This window comes from Cylas formicarius, unplaced genomic scaffold, assembly GCF_029955315.1.
Source record: "Cylas formicarius isolate icCylForm1 unplaced genomic scaffold, icCylForm1.1 PGA_scaffold_5__7_contigs__length_24384050, whole genome shotgun sequence".
Classification (NCBI taxonomy): Eukaryota; Metazoa; Arthropoda; class Insecta; order Coleoptera; family Brentidae; genus Cylas; species Cylas formicarius.
Genome location: NW_026844341.1, coordinates 15554024 through 15573899, shown reverse-complemented (window position 1 = coordinate 15573899; position 19876 = coordinate 15554024). Strand labels below are relative to the sequence as shown.

The window sequence follows — 19876 nt, the reverse complement described above, 5'->3', positions numbered from 1 at the left end:
TGAAAATCGGGAACAACGACAATCTCGTTTTGAGCCCATTCGACGAATCTATGCCTTACTTGATGAATTCATGATGAATTGCCAAACCAAACTGAGAATAAATCACTTGACAGCTGTTAAATCGGTCGCCATCTTGAACAGTAATGCCAACTTAAAGTTCTATACATCGAAAAAAGGACCCATTAAAAATCTTCGAAAATCTGGTTTTGCTTTACTTCGAGAAGAAGATTCGTCATACACATAAATAAACAGACCAAATGAATCAGATTTTTCTGTCTCTACATGTTGAAGTTGCTTCCATCTTGTCACCACCCGAGTTCGATACCTTTTCAAATATGATTCATGACAAAGTTGAAAATCATCGTTTATCTTCTATCCAGAATCGCATTCAAAAATTGAAAAAACTAACATCAATACTAGTGCAAACCATCAAACTCTTCACAACTAACAAACACTGTGGTAAATGTATCAACGCATCAACTTTCTGAGACGTAAAAATCAGTTCCTGCAAAAGACTCTAGTTTCGTCCTTGGCCCACGTATTATGCTAAAAGAGGAAAACCCTCAAAATGTCGAGTCTATCCTAAACGGCTAATGAAATTCGATTTGAAACCGCAAAAATCCTTAACAATCCAAACCTCCGAAATCTAATATTCCAAAGCCTGAACGCTTTATATTAAAATCTCTAAAATTTAATCCCGAAATTGTAATTCAGAACACTAATTCGTAACAATTTGGATTTAAAGGTGGTTCCGGGGGGTTGAGGAACGCTGAAGACGATGCAATGATTTAAAATTGTATCCGATCGATGTCTAAGATAAAGAAAATTCTACGATAGTCATGAACACAACTGATTATTCGGAAAAAATACGGATCCTATCGTCCACTTAAAAAAAATCCTACGTAGTCTATCGAATGCAATCTTAAATTTTCTCTATCACAACCCTTAAAAAAGTCTCTAACCTCTATTGACTCTAAAATTCCTCGTATGTACGGACTCCTTAAGATTTACACAAGAGGATTACTTTTTCGGCCTATTCTCCAACATATTCTCTAGAAAAATATCTAAATTGTACTATAAAACATAGAATCCCTTTTTACCAATGTCGCGATCCCTGAAATTCCCAACAATAATTCAGATATATTAAAGTCCGAGAGTCTGCAATCAAACCTTATTGACAAATGCTTGCCTGGAACATTTTTTTTTGCAACGTTCAAACGTCGTTAACACCTATGAGTTTTCCATTATCATCAGTTTGAGTAGAAAGCCGTCGACAACTTCTATCTAAAACTAAAATTGTTTAAACTCTATACACCCTAACATACTTGTTATCATTGAATTTTAAACTAATAATAATCTACTCTTAAATATTCTTATCATTAGAAAATCAGACTTTTCAGAGAGTCATTCTGTTTACAGAAAACCAACCAGCCAATGTCACCTGCTGGATGGGGTGTTTTCCGTATATTTTAACCGCGGATGGTATTCTCACTATTCAGATATAGCATTTAGTGAAAACATTAGTGCTGTTTTACAAACATGTGCCTCAAAACCAACGGTCCTAGGAAAAGTTCATCCCACACATCTACAAACTTTTTCGGTCACTCGTTACACCCAACTCGTGACGTAAAATGGCGTTTATCAAACTTATTGCATAATTTTTCAAGAGTTTAGCCCGAAAGAGGAAATCATTTTAAATGTCAAGTCTATCCTAATCAAACTGCCATCTCAATTCGATTTGAAACAGCAAAATTCCTTAAAAAGTCAAAACCTCCTAAATCTAATATTGCAAAGCCGGAACACATTTCCCTAAAATCTCTAAAATCTAATACCGATATCGTAATCCTGAAATCAGATAAAGAAATACGCTACGGTGGTCATGAACACAGATGAATATCAGGAAAAATTCAAGATATTCTTATAGAGGGATCATATCGTAGACTTAAAAAAAGATCTTACGTCATCTATGGAACGCAACGTTAAATCTGTTATTAAGGCTTCTTCTCTATCAGACTCCGTGAAAAAATCTGTCAGCCCTCAAATTTTTGAACAAACTTCGGGAGCAGCTATGGGTTCTCCACTATCACCAGTCATCGCGAATATATTTATGGAAGCCTTTGAAAGAAAACTCTCGACACCTTTCATGTAAAACCAAAAGTTTGATGATAGTAGATTTAAACTCTATACAACCTAACATACGTTTTATCATTGAGTTGAAAACTTATAATCTCTCATTCTTAGATATTCTTATCAATAGGGAATCAGACCTAACATTGGGTCATTGTGTTTACAGAAAACCAATGCACTCAGACTAATACCTTAATGTCACCTACCGGCCCAAAAATCATCGGTTTTCAACTCTCTTGTTTACAAAGTCGTAAAACTATCTTAACCCGAGTCACTGAACCGAGAATTCAAACACCTTACATCTGCTCTCCTTTCTAATAATTTCCACATCTAAATCTCGAAAATTCTACTGACAGTAACTTGAATTCTTCAGCATATTTTGCATAAGCACTCTGAGAGCATGGTGCAGACAGCAGATAATATCCGTGCCTCCCACAAGTGGATTTTGTTCTTTTGAAGTTTCAAATAGTGTGATACCCAGTCACATATCCATGATGGGTCCCTCAATTCAGATAGTTCTTTTATTTGCATAAAAAATAGTTCAATGGTGTATAGTCTCAGTTTTGTTGGGCTGTTATTTTCGTCAAGATTTATATTCCGTTCTTAATCGTCATGTCAGCCTGCATTAGACCACTTGAGGATACCAAAGGTGTAGGTTAAGACAGGCACTGCTCAGGTGTTTAAAGGGGTGATCTGGTAGTCTGTTGAGAGCTTGGTGTTCATAAACTTGAGCACACTCTTCTTATATTTATTTATATTATTATTATCATTATTTGTTAACCACTGATAAATGCTGGACGACAACTTCATGGTTGATTCCACCCAATGCGATCACGGATGAACGGCGTAAACTAGTATATAGACAACGGAACATTGTGTAATTAAGTCGAATAAAGAAAAATGAAGTTCGAAGTTCTTCGAGATTCAACATTTTCTAATGAGACTACTTGCTCAATTTTTTTACAACTTTTGTCAGTAGATGCGCGTTTTTTAAGTGCTCAAAATCAACCGATACGAATGGGCATTAAGTATCGTGCTTCGATTAGCTCGTCGTTATAACATGGAATAATTTCCGCAGATTTTTCCGAGCAGCAAATAGCTCGTTTGTTTTGTTTGCTTCGGCGGAAACCCATTTGCCAAGATTAATAACTTTCCCGATCAAAAAGCGAGGGGGAGGTTTCGATCGTGAAAGCATTGTAATACGCCGAAATGAAATGCTCGTGGCCCCCTATACAATGGCTCGGGTAAATACCAGTCGTTTTATTCTCCCTAAAATCGACAGAGAGTCGAGAACATTGTTTGCTAATCCCACCTAAGTTTACGTCTACCTATATGGATGATATCCGATTGAATCTTTGTTTGCTCTCTCTCTATATATATAAAAAGACGAAATTCGGAATCGAAGAGAACTTAACGGAAAATAATCATTTTGCAAATGAAGAGGTTAAACTTCTGCGTTACCAGATTATTAAGCAAACTAGCAATAGACCGTGATTATATGGACATAGTAGATACCAACTTGAGCCTCTTTATTATTGATACTGTCTGGAATATAGTTATAGAAAACCACGTGTATGGAATACTAACATATAATATAATATTGCCAACTCCATATAGTTGCTAACATATATTTAAACAGGGTTTATAATTATATTTCGTGTATTATAAATTCGACTATTTAAAGAAGCCGGACCCATACCAGCATCAATTAAGTCCACGATCTTGATGGCTTAGTATGAGTTCTTAAAAGTACAGGGCGGGTCAACTGTAGAGTAAATTTCATTATCTCATTGGTTTCAAAAGTCATGGGAAAATGGTAAATACAAAACTTTTACAATATTTATTGGTCTTTCTGTCGAAGGCTATTGCTATAATTTAGGTGATCATGACAAAATGACATTGGCAAATTTTTACCTAAAACCTTCTTTTTCTTGTAGTGCAGTAACCGTTAACGATTGTTGGCTATCATGCTGGCTATTATGTTGACGATTCGTCTCTTGTTTACCGCTGCTCGGAATAATTCCCACGGAGGACTGACCATACCACTGACGTAAGTTTTTCAACCAGGATGCTTGTCCTTGTCCGGGGCATCTTCTGCTGTTTATCTTTTCCTTCATGATTGGATATAGCAGTCCATATTTTGTGGGGCATCGCATGATGTGTTCAAAATATTGTAGCTTACGCATTTTAATAGCCTGGTTATTTATTCACTCTTGCTAGAACGTCGATATTCCTCACTCTATCCATCCAACTTGTTGGAAGCAGATGCCGATACACCCACATCTCGAACGCTTCCAGACATTTCATCACACAGTCAGTTCATGCCTTCATACTGGACCATTTTCATTCTTAGATTTAGGGATATATCGTGACTACACAAGGCTTTCTTCATCCGTACGAAAGTTTCTCTTGCCTTTTCTATTCTTATCTTTATTTCTACTGATGGAACCGTCATTAGTACTACTGCCCAGCTAGGTGAGCTTATTGACTTTTTCTATCAGAATTCCGCTGACAGGAATGCCGTTGTCCTGTGGTAAAGATTGTTTACTTATAATCATATATTTCGTTTTCCTGGTGTTCATTTTCCGTCCATACCGCCCACATATGATTGTGATTCTATCCAGCAGTAGTTGCAAGTCCTATTGATGCCAATATTATCGTGTCGTCAGCATATCTGATGATGTTGATATTTCTGCCATTTACGACTATCCTCAACCCCATTTTTAGGATATTAAGCTAATGGATCTGTAGTCCTTGCACTTAGTTGTCCCGCTCTTCTTAGGCAGCATAACAAATGTGGACTTCAGCCAGTCATTCGGTACAACTCCGGTCTCGTAAATGGCATTAAATAAGATGGTGATTGTATTAACCCTGTTGTCCTTGAGAAGCTTTACGACTTCTGCACTTACATCGTCAGGACCGATCGCCTTACCGGTTTTTGCCTGCTCTACTGCACATAGTACTTCTTCTTTTGTTATTATGGGTCCTGTTGGTGCGTTGTTCTTGCAGGTACTCTTTGCATTTTTCAAATTGATGCTGTAACTCCATTATTTCATTGCCATTGCGATTTACAACTGAATAGAATTTATTATGGAGTCAGTAAATTAAAAAAAATCAAGTAGGAATCTTGCTAAAGATGAGGCGTGAGGCGGAAACAAAATGCTTTGTTGGCAGTAAGACTTTACAAAGCGGAAGTACCCTAATATCTTAAAAACTTCTTCAAGGAGTTGGTAACACCAATGTGGTTTCAGCAGGATGAAGCTCCTCCGTATTACTATAAAATTCGAGAATATTTAAATAATCATTACCCACAGAAACGGATAGGTGGATTCATTGGATGACACCTAGATCATGCGACTTAACACCAACAGGGAATATGGTAAAGATCGTGTCTTTGTGAATCCCCTTACAATACCAAAAGATATCGAAAATAGGATTCGGGATGCGTGCGGGAGAATAACACCGTTTATGATGTGGAACGTCCAAGAAAATATGCGAAAAAGATTAAAGACGGTTATCTCAGTAGAAGGGCTTATTTTTTGTAGTAATATGTGTTTAATATTATTTACTTTCTCTGTGAATTGAAAAGTTGGACGCTAATTTATACAAAATTGTTAATAATTGTTGGTTTATCTACGGCTCCAACAAAATTCATTTTAACAGAGCCGAGCCTTTTTGGGTAATATTTTTGTCATTAAAGTTATAGGTTTTTATACGATGTTCAAAAAAAAATAGATATGGTGTGCAAATTAAGAAGGAGAAAATCCAGATTTTTCAATTCAAAATGATTTCAATATATTTGTTTATTTTGAATACCCCGTAGCGTCTAATTCAAATTCGGTTGCATTTATCTTTTACGTCATCTTCGAATAACGCTCATAGCATGAGTGATCTACCTTCAGAAATAATGGCGCAATCGTAATTTTTTTCAAATGTGAAAATTATTTTTTTTATAAAAATTAAAATATTGGAAAAACTATTTGGTTTAACAAATTTCTACAACAAATAAAATTCAATTAATTCAATTTATTAAAAAAGTTGAAGAATTTCAAAACGAATTAAAAACAAAGTTTAAAAAAAGGATGTTCCTTTTAGAAAAATGTTCAATTTTAAATTATGCATCGTAACGATCTTTAGAACAACAACATAACGTTTGAGGCCAATGAAATAATGAGCTTTACTGTTTCGTTGACTAACCGCGTATAGTTCTTAAGTGAGACACACTGTGTATATGAATGGATAAGTATGACAAATAAAATAGTTATATCAAAATAATCAGTTTATCAGTTAAGTGAATTTTCAAGACGGCGTAGGTACCAGCAGCTTACTGGTTAACAATTTTCTGAGGTGTGTTAAGTGATTTGAGATACCTAAATGCCAGATTAAAATTCACTACGATGCTTTTTATATTTTGTGTTCCTCGATGCTCGAAGCACTCCTGGTTCATCTAAGCAGCACGCAAAATAGGGTCTAATCCTGTGGTACTCCCACTGGCACGTTCACTAGTCTTTCTAGCCCTGAGTTGCAGGTACACTATTTAGTGATTTATAGTAGAGCGTAGTTACGAAGTTAATTGCCCTGCTAAGGTTGCAAACGTGCTAGATAGAGTCACTGTAAAACGTGATATTCCATTGCATTGCAAATCTTGCAATTCCAAAACAAAATAATAATTGATGAGCATACCTCTGCTTCACGGAATCTCTTGTTTTCAATTACTTAAATGATGTTTTTGAAAACAAGTCATGCAAGAATGTTTACCAGCGTCAAACAATATTCTCATTCAAACCTCTGTAGAAAATCTAATGTAAAATCGAATGCAAGATGTGAAATATGACACGCCAGACCGCCTGGTGTTCTGGGGGTGAGTTCGTTTTCAAACAATTTCGCGATTAACGAAGGTTGAACATTCCAGCAGATGTACGTTCGTCCTTGGAAACCCAACGAAACCACCGATATCAATCAAATGCGAGGCGAGAAGTCTCATCTGTTAGATCGATATACGACAGGGGTAGACAGACGAATTAATTATTTGAACGAGCATACCATTTGTAGATATTTAAGGCTCCATTGTTCCCGATAATCCTTCCCGTGTAATTGACTACGATGAATATAAAAGCCAATTCACGAAACAACATGATACGTTGCTTTGATTGGGGTCTATTCATACCGGCGGTCCGAGGACATGAATACTGGGCGTTGAATTGACTTGTTTTCCTATTATCGTAAACCCGAAGCCGGCAAACGTATTTTTTGCGAAATGAAGTTGTCAACGGAGGTCTTTCAATGCGGATTAATTAGGTAAAGAATGTACAATAGACTTTAGCTTCATTTCTGTTTCATCCAACGGTACACACAAATTTACCTCAAAATCACAACAAAAAGTTCTAAAGACTAAAACCGATGAAAAAGAGACAGAACGAAGGGAATAAAAAACACTTTGTATGTACCCGAGGTTTCTGTATTATTGGAAACACTGGCTAAGTGGAATTCAAGATCGTGTTGTTAATATTTGTTTCTTCACATAAGTTCATGTGTTGGTATTTGTCCGTTCCGTTTTATTGCTTTTCACTTAGCATTTTTATAGTTTAAAATTTAAAAAAAAAACACATCTATAGCTTCTTAGATGCGTTTTAGATGTACATAATATATGTATGACGAATTTTACCCTGTACGTTCTTATATATTGTTTGAGGGGCCGGAGCTCAAATAACTCCCTTCAATTGAAGAGAAAGTTGGCCCTGGTCAGTTCATTAGCAATTGCATTATAGAAATTACATCAAGTCGATAAAACCTTCATGGTTATTGGATCAACAACAAAAAGCTGATAATTTAATTTTATGGCGAATGGTCACAAGCAACCCAAACCCACATCAGCTGATCATTGACCCAGAATTTTAATAATGGAAAATAACTGAGATGTTTTTTGTCAAATGCTAAATTTAGTTTTAACCTAATATTCCCTAATAATTTTTGATGTGGTTAGTTAGGTTTGGAAAGTAAGGGACCACAGTGGCAAATGTGGGGTTGCTTCCTGACTTATTGGGAGTTCAGACCTAACATCAGGTCATTCAGTTTACTGAGGTGTATAACTATCGTAATCCCAACAAATATACCTAATAATTTCTTTATTGGACATAGGAAGCGTTCTATTGCAAAATACACTTCACCAAGATGTGCCAAAGAGTCCAAAAGCAACTTCTGATTTGCAAATATGGTCCTTCCTTACACTCAAAACCTCACTGACATGAAAAGTTCTTAAGATTTAGTACTAACACTAACACTAACCAAAAATCCATGCACATGCGGCAATTGGAGAAACAATTTCAACTAGGATAAAATAACATGAAAGAGCCGTAAGACTAAGAAATAAACTAATCAATTTTTTCAAAAAGAACGATCTTAGTTGCGACTTTACCATTCGCCAATAACGGAGTCAGTCATACGAGAAAATGTTTTTAACTGCACCCCTTCAGACAGTCCAAAAGGGCGTAAATAGAAAGATGCAAACCAGTTTCAGTGGAGCTCTTCAGTCCACAGGATAATTGGCGAAACGTCAGCAAGTTCGATTTATCAACAACCAGCGCAGGAAGGATCCAGAAAATTTTTCAACAATTTTACAAGTTTCTTTGAGACAGTGTGTAGTACATTGTCGAGGTAACACAGTATAGTAAAAGTTTCATTGCAAGCTAAAATTTGTAATAATCAAAGAACATACGTTTTTGGCAACCAGCATGACGTCAATAAAGGCAATATTTGTAGTGTAGTTTTGATGATGTTATTTTAATTGTAATGTAATTGTGATATTTATTAGTTGTATATATTTTCATTATTATCCAATATTTTATTATATGTCGATAATTTTAAGATAACAAATTTCCCACCATCTAACGCTCGAAAGTTGCTTCCGGTATCTACCATTTGCATTCTGTTGCTGCTAAGCAAATAAATTTAACTTTTTCTGGAATTTTAAAAACCGGATTTGTGATTTAATGCCTCTCTATATAAGCTTGCTAAATTAACCAACGGCGCGGGACAAGGACGTTTTTTAAGGCGGCGACCTCGTACGACAGAATGTAGAACCAATTTCGAGTAAATGTAGCATTAAAACGTCGCTTTAATCCTAAACGAAATCGGTGGACATTATGCCGGCGTTACGAGGGTAGGGCAGCTATAAATTTCAATGGCGTTACCGGTACGCGGGTGGCTTTTAACTACCCTCCGCGTTGATAACAATTTCATCGAATCGCAAATAAAATTTATTGCGAACGCGCGGATAGTATTGCCTATAGTTCAGAGCGTAGTTGTTTATAATCGTAACGAATTACAGCAAAAATATCATATCATTCCATATTTGCTTAAAATCAACGACGAAAATCGATAAGGTTACACATATTTCAAAAGAGATCAAGACAAAAAAACTGATCAGTTTAAAAGTGTAGACAACACTAGACTCGATTTACAATGAGTTGCAGTTAACCGACAAACAAAACAAATGATTGGTAAAAATTTTAAGCAGTGGTTATTAGATGACGAAGTGTTTTGGGCTGAAATTCTCAACCCTTCACATTTTTGAACCAATAGGTAAATGGTTAAAAAGTAAAGTGAGACAATCTAGCATTGTCCTTACTTGACGACAAAGAAAAATACGAATTGTTGGAGTCTTGACATTATATTGCAGAACAAAAAAAAACTCAATAAAAACGTTGTAGAAGTCACAAGTGATTTTAAAAGGACTTCATATGGAACAGTAGTTTTGTAGGATAAGTCTGCTGGTGGAAATGACTGTATGTGATCTTGACCTTTATATCACAAGTAGCTTCACGATTTTTGATGATGCCAATATTTTCGGCTTCCGCGGAACGCAGTCTTAACATTTATAGTCAAATTAAGAGAAAAAAGAGAGCCGCTAGTCTATGTATCCCACAATGAAAACCAGCTGGAAAGTTAGATATTATTTTTTTGTTGTTTGAAGAATAACTCTTCACTTGTGTTCATGTATAAGCAGTCTGTGCTTCATATTTATGAATATTTATACTCCTTCTTTTTTCTTTCATATTTTTTCAATATTTCCATATATTTGCAATGATTGGGGATATGTTCCGAAAATATAATTCTGAAAATTTCACATAATTGTCATTTGTTCACCCCAAACATTTTCATAAAAAGCCAATAGCTTTATGTTATTGAAGAATAATATTTATAGTTTTACCCAATTTGGAAACTTTATTGCCTCTCGCATTTTTACCGTTGTATTATTAAAACTCCCTGTATTATTAATAATAATAATGATAATAAATAGGCTTTATTTAATATTATTTACATTAGTGAGCTCATTAGTGGCGAAGTGTAGCTTTCAATAGCTACCCTAATGAAAAACTATATCGAACTCTTAATGTAGTTAATAAATTGTTCACTATTTATTCAAAAATACATAAAAATTTATATTAATTTATTACTGAAATTATAGAAAAAATACCTGTAAAATCGGAAGGAAAAAAAATAGACAAGTCCCACTTACACAGCAACAAATTTTGGGAAAATTATATTTCTCATAGATGGTCATTGTAGATTTTTAAAATGCATTTAAATTTAAGTTAGTGTGGAATTGTAGAAACGAATTCCGCTCAATATGAAGGGTCTCTGATGATATGCCATCGTTAGTTTGTTTCTCTTTTACAGGATGGATGGTACTTCTAGGAATAAGCCGCTCGCTTAGTAAAGTCGAATATGTTGATATGCAGAGCTCTTCTTTGTTTCATGAACTTCACGGTATGCAGTAGATATATGGTCACATTTTTGGAAACCCGAAATTAAACGTTCTCTGAATACGGCGTCTAGACCCACCATAGATAAAAGCAACATAAGTGACATCGCAGTAGTTGAAAAGTGTAATACACAATGTAATAATAATAACTTATACAACAGTTTAGTACTTATTGGACATTCAACATAATGATTATAAATATAATTATAATTATAAAATTTTATAAACATCTAATATAAAAACAAAAATAACATTAATTGTTGCCAAAATGTTATTATCAAAATTTTTTGCCGGAGTTCTGTTCGCACGAAAGCACCTCAGATAACAATACGTTGTTGACATTTTGAAAAAGATCAAAATTTAAAAAAGTGGTTTTCAATGGTTCTCCTATTATAATCTTGTCTGTTGTTAAAGTATAGTGTATTTAGAAATCTCATGCAAAAGTTTGCAATGCGCATTTTCGCATTCTAAATGCAGAATAAACGAATTTGCACAGTATAAACAAACGCAATGTGTCCTGCATGCAGGTTTTCCTGGCTAGCCACAGAACGGCGGCATAATTATAATGAGTCCGTTAAACTAACACTGCCAAAAAACCCCAAACGTGCGAAAATATTTTAAAAGCACAGCAATTTCGGCCACATACTGTGTGTGTATATACATCCTACTGGTTGGAAATCTCGCAAAACATAAAAATTTTGATTTTTTAAAAAGTTATTTGAGAACGGTACAAGGTAACATAATTTTATTTAGAAAAATTGAACTAACTATAAAGGCTTTGAAAAGAATATTAAACAAAAACATAAACACAATAGGAAGTGATTAAAAAAAGGTACCCTATCACAAATATTTTATTTTTTATTATTATTATTTCTTTAATTTGCACTATAGATATCTACTAAATGGATCTATATTACAAATTTGTTGGCATTTGACTATTAATACTTACTTAATTACTTACTAAATTTTCGATGACTAAGTGTAAGCCAGTTTATGGAAAGCTGCATGTATTAGTTAAAATAGGAGTTGCATATTATGGTTAGATACAATATTAACATTTAGTATTGGTTAGTATTAGCAGTAACAACATTGTCTCAAAAGAATTGTCGAAGAAATTGATGTCCTAAAGTTAAAACTTACGTAGATACAGGGTGATAAAACTAATTTAATTTTATTTCTGATAAGCATCATTTTCTGGTATTTTCAAAGTAAAAATCGAATTATTCTTTTACGTTTTACATTTTTAAATTGCTATGCAGACCAAGTAATAAGCGACTATTAATTTATTATTAAAAATATTACTTTTAATGAGCTCACTAACAGTTGCAAACGAATACCGAAAAAGAAAAATGACTTTTAAGAAAAAAAACGTATTGTGTTCCGTTATTGGGTCTTTGTAAACCAAGAAGCGGACTTCTTCTTTCAACCCATTTATGGCGATAGTTTAAAGTAGGATAATTTCTTGCAATTTGCGCAAAATGGGGTAGTCCTCCATCAATCAATGGGATTATGTCATTGTAAAAACATCGCTGCATCAAGCTTTGGGTTAGTTCAAATGGTCGTAGTATATAATTATTGTTATTTTTAATATAATTACTATATTTATTGAGTACAATATTATTTTCTAATTCTCAAGAATATCATATATTTATGAAAATTAAAAGCACATTTACACACAAGAACAAATCATGTTACTATAATCATATTGACGATGAATGATGATTTATATCTATTTAAAATGATATTACATCTATACTATACTGTACTATAAGCATGACACACGCTGTCGGCAACGCTTTCTTTGTGAGTTTTTTTCAAAGAGATCAAACAGCTATTCAAAAATCTGTTTAAGTAGTGATGAATTTTACTAATCGAGTGTTCAAATAGCTCATAGTCTAATAATATTAAGTTCATTTTATAAAAGACTATTCTGACTGTGATGACGGTTCAAAGAAAACGGGCTAATAGAATTTGTGCAATTCCAAGTGCAAGTAATTTTAATAATTCCAACGTTATGAACGCACTGCAGCGACACAACCCAACCGCATTTGCTTTTTTCGTTCCATTTCGTTTAATAAATTAAGGAATATTATAAGGTTGATTTGCTTCATTTTATTCTCTTTTATCATAAAATACAGCTTTTGTAAGTTCAAGCGTAATGTTAACTTTGTTCGTCTTTGATTTCGAAACTGTCCACGTCAAATATCTGAGGATCCTCCTAGTTTTAAGGTAAAAAAAAATTCTTTTTCTCTCCGAATTTTATGCACAAGTGTTGAGCGTGCTAGTGTTTTACAACCTTATTATCTGATTTCCTTTCGATTTACATACCGTTAGGTCTGCGCTATCCAACAGGCAGACGAAGCTGTCCACTTACAGAATATCGCATAAAAGCCTAAGCTAATGGACAGTGTTAAGAGATGTTACAAACTTTAGTATACGTTTTTTTTAAACAGTTGTTATACATACGAGCACTCTAATAAACGGACCGTTTTAGTTAGAAGCAGATAGATTTGAATCTGTCTGTAGAAAAAAGGTTGCCTAGTGCGCACTTGATAAGAACTGGCATTAAAAGACGAGCGACTAGTATTGGGAGGTGAAAATTGTTGTCCATTTTATAGGTCTGAGCATTTTCCACGTGTTTCAATTTATAAAATTGTAGGTGATTTTTATACGAATAGTAGTGTCTGTTTCTAATATATCTAAAATTAAAGGTTTTTTCCGATGGAAATACTTGCATAACATGCAGTGGATTCCAAGATTGATCTGATGAGGCTATTATTAAATTAAAATGACTGAATTGTGATTATGGTTAGAGCTGCGTAATATAAAACCAAGATTTCTCAAGCCTGTTTTTATACTACTTTCAACATGTGCTTCAAATTATAATTGAAGGTCCAGTGTGCTAAATAATTTTTTACCTGATTAATCGTTTTAAGTTTTGCATTGTTTAATTTTAAGTTAATATTAACAAGAGGTTTAAAAAAAGTCTGTGATTTTTACAGTAGACGTAAAACCTATCGAGATCATTCTGGAGTTCCAAAGTTTTCTATTGAGGATGAAGTTCTTTTTTGTCATCTGCGAATTGAGCTGGTAGTGAGTGTTGAAATCAATTGCCGATATCAAAAAAATAATATTATAAAGTAGAGGTTCCAAGTGTGATCCCTGAAACGTGGCATTCGCATGAAGCACAACCACAAACAAGTTCTATCAGTTACGTAACTTTGCAACAAACGGAGTTTTCAAGCTTCTTTACCAGGGTGATGAACCTTGTCAAAAGGTTTAGAAAAATCAGGGTACACGGCACAGATCTGAAACCGAACGTTTCTTGTGAAATCCATGTTAATTTACATCTACATCGTTTTTTTCCATTAAAATAAATGGGTGTAAATAGTGGCCCAGCAAAATGACTTAGGCCTATAAGCAGCAGGATTGGTACCATTTGTGCATCTGGGGGGGTATGCCATCAGGCCCTGGTCCTTTTTTGGATCTAAAGCAGGCAATATCGTTGGAACAGATTCCTCAGAGAAATTGTAGATTTTGACCCTCTTATTTGAGTACCTAGATGAAATAGAGGAGTATTATACGGCTCAAACAACCTATAGTCGTTTTCTTTATTTGTTTTAAAATCTTTTCGTAATATCGAAAACAGATTCATGTTTCTACGTTTTTTAAACTTTCTCCATCTCCTTTTCGTGCAGCAACGTCAAGTTACCGTTTTTTCTCGTTAATCAAGACATAGTTCGCTACAGACGATTGTTTTTTAGTATAATGTGTCTTCTGTTGACATTACCAAGCATATTGAGCGAAACAACCTACACCCAAACTGCAAAAGATCTAGCAAAAAATGCTAGCGCAAAAGAGGGAAGTATTTGGTTGAACTGTTGAATACCCTTAATGAAGAAATTAAAATCTTCACAAATCGATTCGCACATTAAGCATAACAAATACATCACAGTGGAGGAATTGCTCAGCTGATCATTCGGTTACGGTAAAACGCATTTCCGATGCAAATGTCCTTTGCCGGGTGGTGTAAATTATTCCCCAAGGAGGAGTTTCGTGTCGGAAGATATTTCAATTTTCAGTGGCGCGGATAAATATGTTAACCTCGTGGCACTTAAAAATTTCAATAAAGCGCCGCTGTCACTTCGGCGACGTCCGCAATTTGTATCGAAAGTATCGCCCCGGAGCGACATTAATCTTTGATAAGATACGATAGAACACCGCCGCGATCAGCGCATTCATTTCCGAAAAGTGCACTTCGCTGTAGCTTGTAAGAATATTTTAAACACGGTCTGAATTCCCACAGGAACTACTTACTACAGTTTTTATGAGATGTTTCAAAGGACTTTACCGAGAAGTCGTTAATTTAAGATTATTTGCAGACTTCAATAAGTCCGGGAAGCGTAGAACAGTTGGGGAATTTCGAGGAAGAGCCGGAGAGTCTAACCAACCAATTAACCAAAATTCGTGGAATTTAATTACTGGCATTTCGCGATATTTCTTCCTTTGTTTTAATTTTCTTTTTGTTCAATTTATCAAATCAAAATTCCTCATTCCCGGTATTCAAAAATATTCATTCACTTCAATTTTTCCGCTAAAATCGTTTTTCAATTTTCAGAACGCAAGATTGAATCATTCTTAATATTTTTATAAAATCGGAACTGTTTTACAGCAGAAACTTGCAGTTCTATAGTGAACTTTCAACGAGTATAATTTAAATAATGTACATACCGTATTTTGGAGCGGGAGTACTGAGAGCAACCCTGCAATAAAAATGAGGAGTTAGCTATGGGTATTAAGAGAGTATGGGATAAAGCAAGTAAAATATAGATAGGAATATAAAAAGTGATTGGATTTCAAGAAACATGCTCGCCCATCATCATCAGGCTGGCTCAAAAACTATATGTCGATACCAAGTTCCTCTTTATTTAAGAGGAACGCCGTTTTTTAAAATCTATTTTCGATTTCTCTGTCAAATTTCATACATAATTCGTGTAGCATACCCATTACGCGTCCCTCTCCTTTTATGTAAAATAGAATAAAAAAACGGAAATTTAATTTTGAACCGAAAACTGCCACAATTACATTTTTATCCTTAAATGAGACTCAAAGAATTGAAATTTTAATTTTTATTGGATATATAGACAAAACGTGAACTCAAGAAGAAGTTTTTCATTTGTTTAACGCAAAATATAAAAAATAATAATAAAAAGTGAAATTGGTTGAAACAGGGCACTTAAAAAAATATATTTTATTAGATGTTGGAAATGCTCACCGTTCACGTCTTGACAATTTGCTAGTAGATTTAAAAACCCTTCCAAACCATAACTCAGTATATTTTCATTAATAATGCGAATTTCTTCTCCGACTATAAATTAAAAATTACCCAAATTTTGTGGTTTTTCCTTATATATTTGTGGTTTTAAATGTCCAAAGAGGAAAAAATCGAGTGGAGTAAAATCTGGAGGTATTGCAGGCCCTTCTACCAATCCACCTTTCGGGAAATACCGTATTTAATTGTTCACGCCCTTCTCGAGCAAAATGCGGCGGAACATCATTCTGTTGAAACCGAACCGTCTATCTGGCATATCAGGCTGATTTGGATTTAGGAATGAAACTGCGAGTGTAGGAATCGGATTGTTTTAGGCAGAAGAGCAAGAACCCAGTTAATAAATAGTATACTTCAAAACCATTTATTTAAGTTATGCCGTATTAGAAATAGTTTAATTTGTTTCTTTGGTACTTTAAAATATATTTTTATTGTTTCGTGCAAAAATTAGATTTTTTGTAAAAAAAATTAAATGATTTTAAAAAAATATTAAAGATATCAAACTCAAGTTCGTGAATTCATGACCCAATATTTTTATTTTTTATTTACTTATACCAGAAACCCTTGTCAGTGTATACTTCAATGTGTATAAAATGTGTAATATAGACAAGCTGTTTATTTGTTGTTTGACCTTGATACTAGGACATAGGATTCTTGTAAACTATATGTATATTTTTTATATTTGGTGTTAAGTTAAATAACGAAATCTCTAAAAAAAACTTCCTACAGAATATACCAGAAGAACCATTTGTGAGAGATATTGCTCGTTGACCGTCTTTATAACTATAGTTTTTTTTAGCTTAGCTTTATATTACACTTTTTCCTTAACGTTATTAAATTATAACGAAGTTGATTTTATATACTTACGATGATATGATATTATAATATAATAACTTTTGGTAATTTTTAAAGAGACTTAACCAGTGGAGAAATAAATAAATTGATAAGCTTGGCCTCTTGCAGCTCGACACGTAGATCCAAACCCAGTGACCTTAGAATCTACCATATACTAAAATTAGCCGCGACATAATTAGTTGACAAGCTGTTAATTATTATTCCTTATATCTTTAGATCACCGGCAGGTTTCCAACTACTGTATGTATAGATTAACATGATAAATAAATGCAAGCCATGATCGTTGATATCGAACATAAACACTCCGTATAAATATTGGCCGACTGGGTTTATTCCAGACGACGACAACATTCTGGGAATATTTATTTTGATTTTATTCATATTAGCATCGGAGCAGCCGGCATCTGATTAAAGGCATAGTAGTGTTGTGTGGCGAATAAATAATTTTGTAATTGCTTTTCAAAATAATTTTTAGACCTGTTCCCGTCAGGGTGGGTACCTTCGCGGGGTATCTCAGTATAATACTTTTTCTTGAACCTAACATTTTTCTTCAGGCACCCCTCGTATCTCAACTATCAGATAACTTCCCGAAAATAAGTCTTGCATAACGTTTCTCGCAGAATTCAATTCCGCCTTCGAAATTAGTATACAGAGCCAGATCAAAATCCTTATTTTTTTAAATAGAACACCCTGTATGTTTCGAAAAATAAATTGTTATTTTAATACAATAACAATAAGAATCAATTGAAAGTTAGATATTGCTAACGAAGAATTAGATACCTTTTGAAGTTTTATAATAACAGTGAGTTTGCAACAAGTTTTGTAGCACAAAATTAATAATGTAACAAAACAGAAAGAAACCTACATTTAAAAAAATAAAGAAACAATTTTTTAAATGCAATGTTCAAATTAACGCTCATTTTCTCTAATGAAAATTGGCACATTCTTATAATCCCTTGCATAGTGATAAAAAGGATCATTTGAAATTCTGTTATGCTGTCGTGCTGTGTTTTATATACAAGGTGTTCCATTTAAAAAAGTAAAGTAGTCCTGTATACCAATTCGGAATTGAGTTCGCCGAAAGTTATATAAGAGTCACTTTTCATATTTTCGATAAGTTCTGATACGTCGGGACCTGAAAATGCATTATTTTCAGTTTAGCTCTGTATCTTAAAAACTAAAAGTGCTATGAAAGTTTTGTTAACAGCATTTTGAGTTGGACAAGAAAGTAGTACACTGTAGCGAAAACCGCAACTTTGTGTCTCCAAAAATAACAGAGATACCCCGCAAAATTATCCAAATTGGGACAGCCTGTATTATTCAATGCTTTTATGAAGATATTTGCTATTATGCGATGGACTCATTGTATTTTGGAAATTATATGTTACACCTCTTCTATGAAATCAATATACGTAGTCCCCCTTCTAGTCGCTAGGTGGCACCACAGCTTTAAAGCAGAGCCAAAAAACTGTGGAATAACTTACCATGGACGGTATATTCGCCATCTATGGTCTTAACCTCATTCCTCTTTTTGTGCTTTGGTGGCACATGTTCATTTTTATTCGGCGTCGGTGTTTTCAGCTTTTTTCAGCGTTTTTGGAAGTTAAATGGAGAAGTACAAGTGAGATTTACGTTATTCCTTATCGGATGAAGAAAGAACCTACCTACGACGAAAGATTAAATCTTTCCATCCGCGATTACATAATCGCTAGTGGCGTGGTTCCCATCAACGAGACTTTCTTACAATTGGGAGAGGATTTCTTCATCGTCCGGGTTCCGATCGGAATCCCCAGAACTCGAAAGACCCCCCATCTTTCCCACTTATACGACAGCAGTCGTATGTAAGTGTTTCACAATTGGAAGCAATCCTTTTGTGAGGGGGTCGGTCATACATATGGTTTTATATTTTTTCGACATCGAAAAAATAGAGTTTTCTGGCTCGTCCGGCTATGGATGAGGCGCCCGGGATACTGGGACATAATGAACAATTTTTTATGGCTGTTGGAATGCATTTACTCCATCGTAAGTATATTTTTTAGGCCCTTCAATTAATTCTGATGTCATTGTTGAGCCCCTTGAGACGGATTTAAAGCAAAATGGCCTTTAAGCTATGGGGTCGATAGTCCCAACACAAAGTTTGATGTGTCATGACATTTTGGCAAGTCAGATTAATACCTTTTTGAAATCCGGTGTGTCCGAAGATTGTCTCAGTGACCTTTTGCGTTGATATCCTGTGCCGAAGAATTGCCCGCTCAATAACTCTCCTAAATTGAATGTGCAGATGAAATCTGCCATCAACAAAGGTGGAAAGAAAAGGGATGAGAGACTGACTGCAACAAGGGGTGCTTTGATGGTGGTTGGTAGGACGATCTTGACCTTGCTTTTGAAACCGGTTAAGGATGAGTAGTACTTACTTCTCATCGAAATGTTGAGTAATGCAATATTTGTTTTAAGCAAACTACACCATTTAGGTTCAGTATATAGAAGTTCAGCCGCGTTAAGCCTTTCGCTGGTCTCAAATGAAATGCAGCCTTGTATGAAGGAAGTGCTCGTTGATGCTTCTTTGCACTCTTGTTTATATGGAGAAGATTTGGCTGATAGGCTCAAATCAATCAGATTAGCTGCAGATTAGTGGCCGAGTTAAAGTCAGGTGCATCCGGAACAAGGCTTTTATAGCATACAAATTTAAACTCGACCGTCCCACTTCGTTCCCGGAAGTTGCAAGGCTGAAGTGGGTGAAAGTCATTGTACCCTCAAAAGAGGGAATACAGGAAGGTTCGAGAGGAAAGGGGGTGGAGTTG

The 19876-nt window shown here is 34.6% G+C and overlaps 1 protein-coding gene across 3 annotated transcripts in view; it reads right to left on the bottom strand.

Annotated features, from left to right (window-relative positions):
• The window catches only part of LOC132701795 (octopamine receptor), a 301768-nt gene that overhangs the window by 90535 nt on the left and 191357 nt on the right, over nucleotides 1-19876 (bottom strand). For 2 of the 3 annotated variants that reach the window (XM_060669996.1, XM_060669995.1), the window contains one exon: nucleotides 15623-15654. The exons of the other annotated variant lie outside the window; for it this stretch is intronic. The gene's annotated coding sequence lies outside the window, so the exon portion shown is untranslated. The remainder of the gene's footprint in view (nucleotides 1-15622; nucleotides 15655-19876) is intronic. 3 annotated transcript variants of the gene reach the window in all.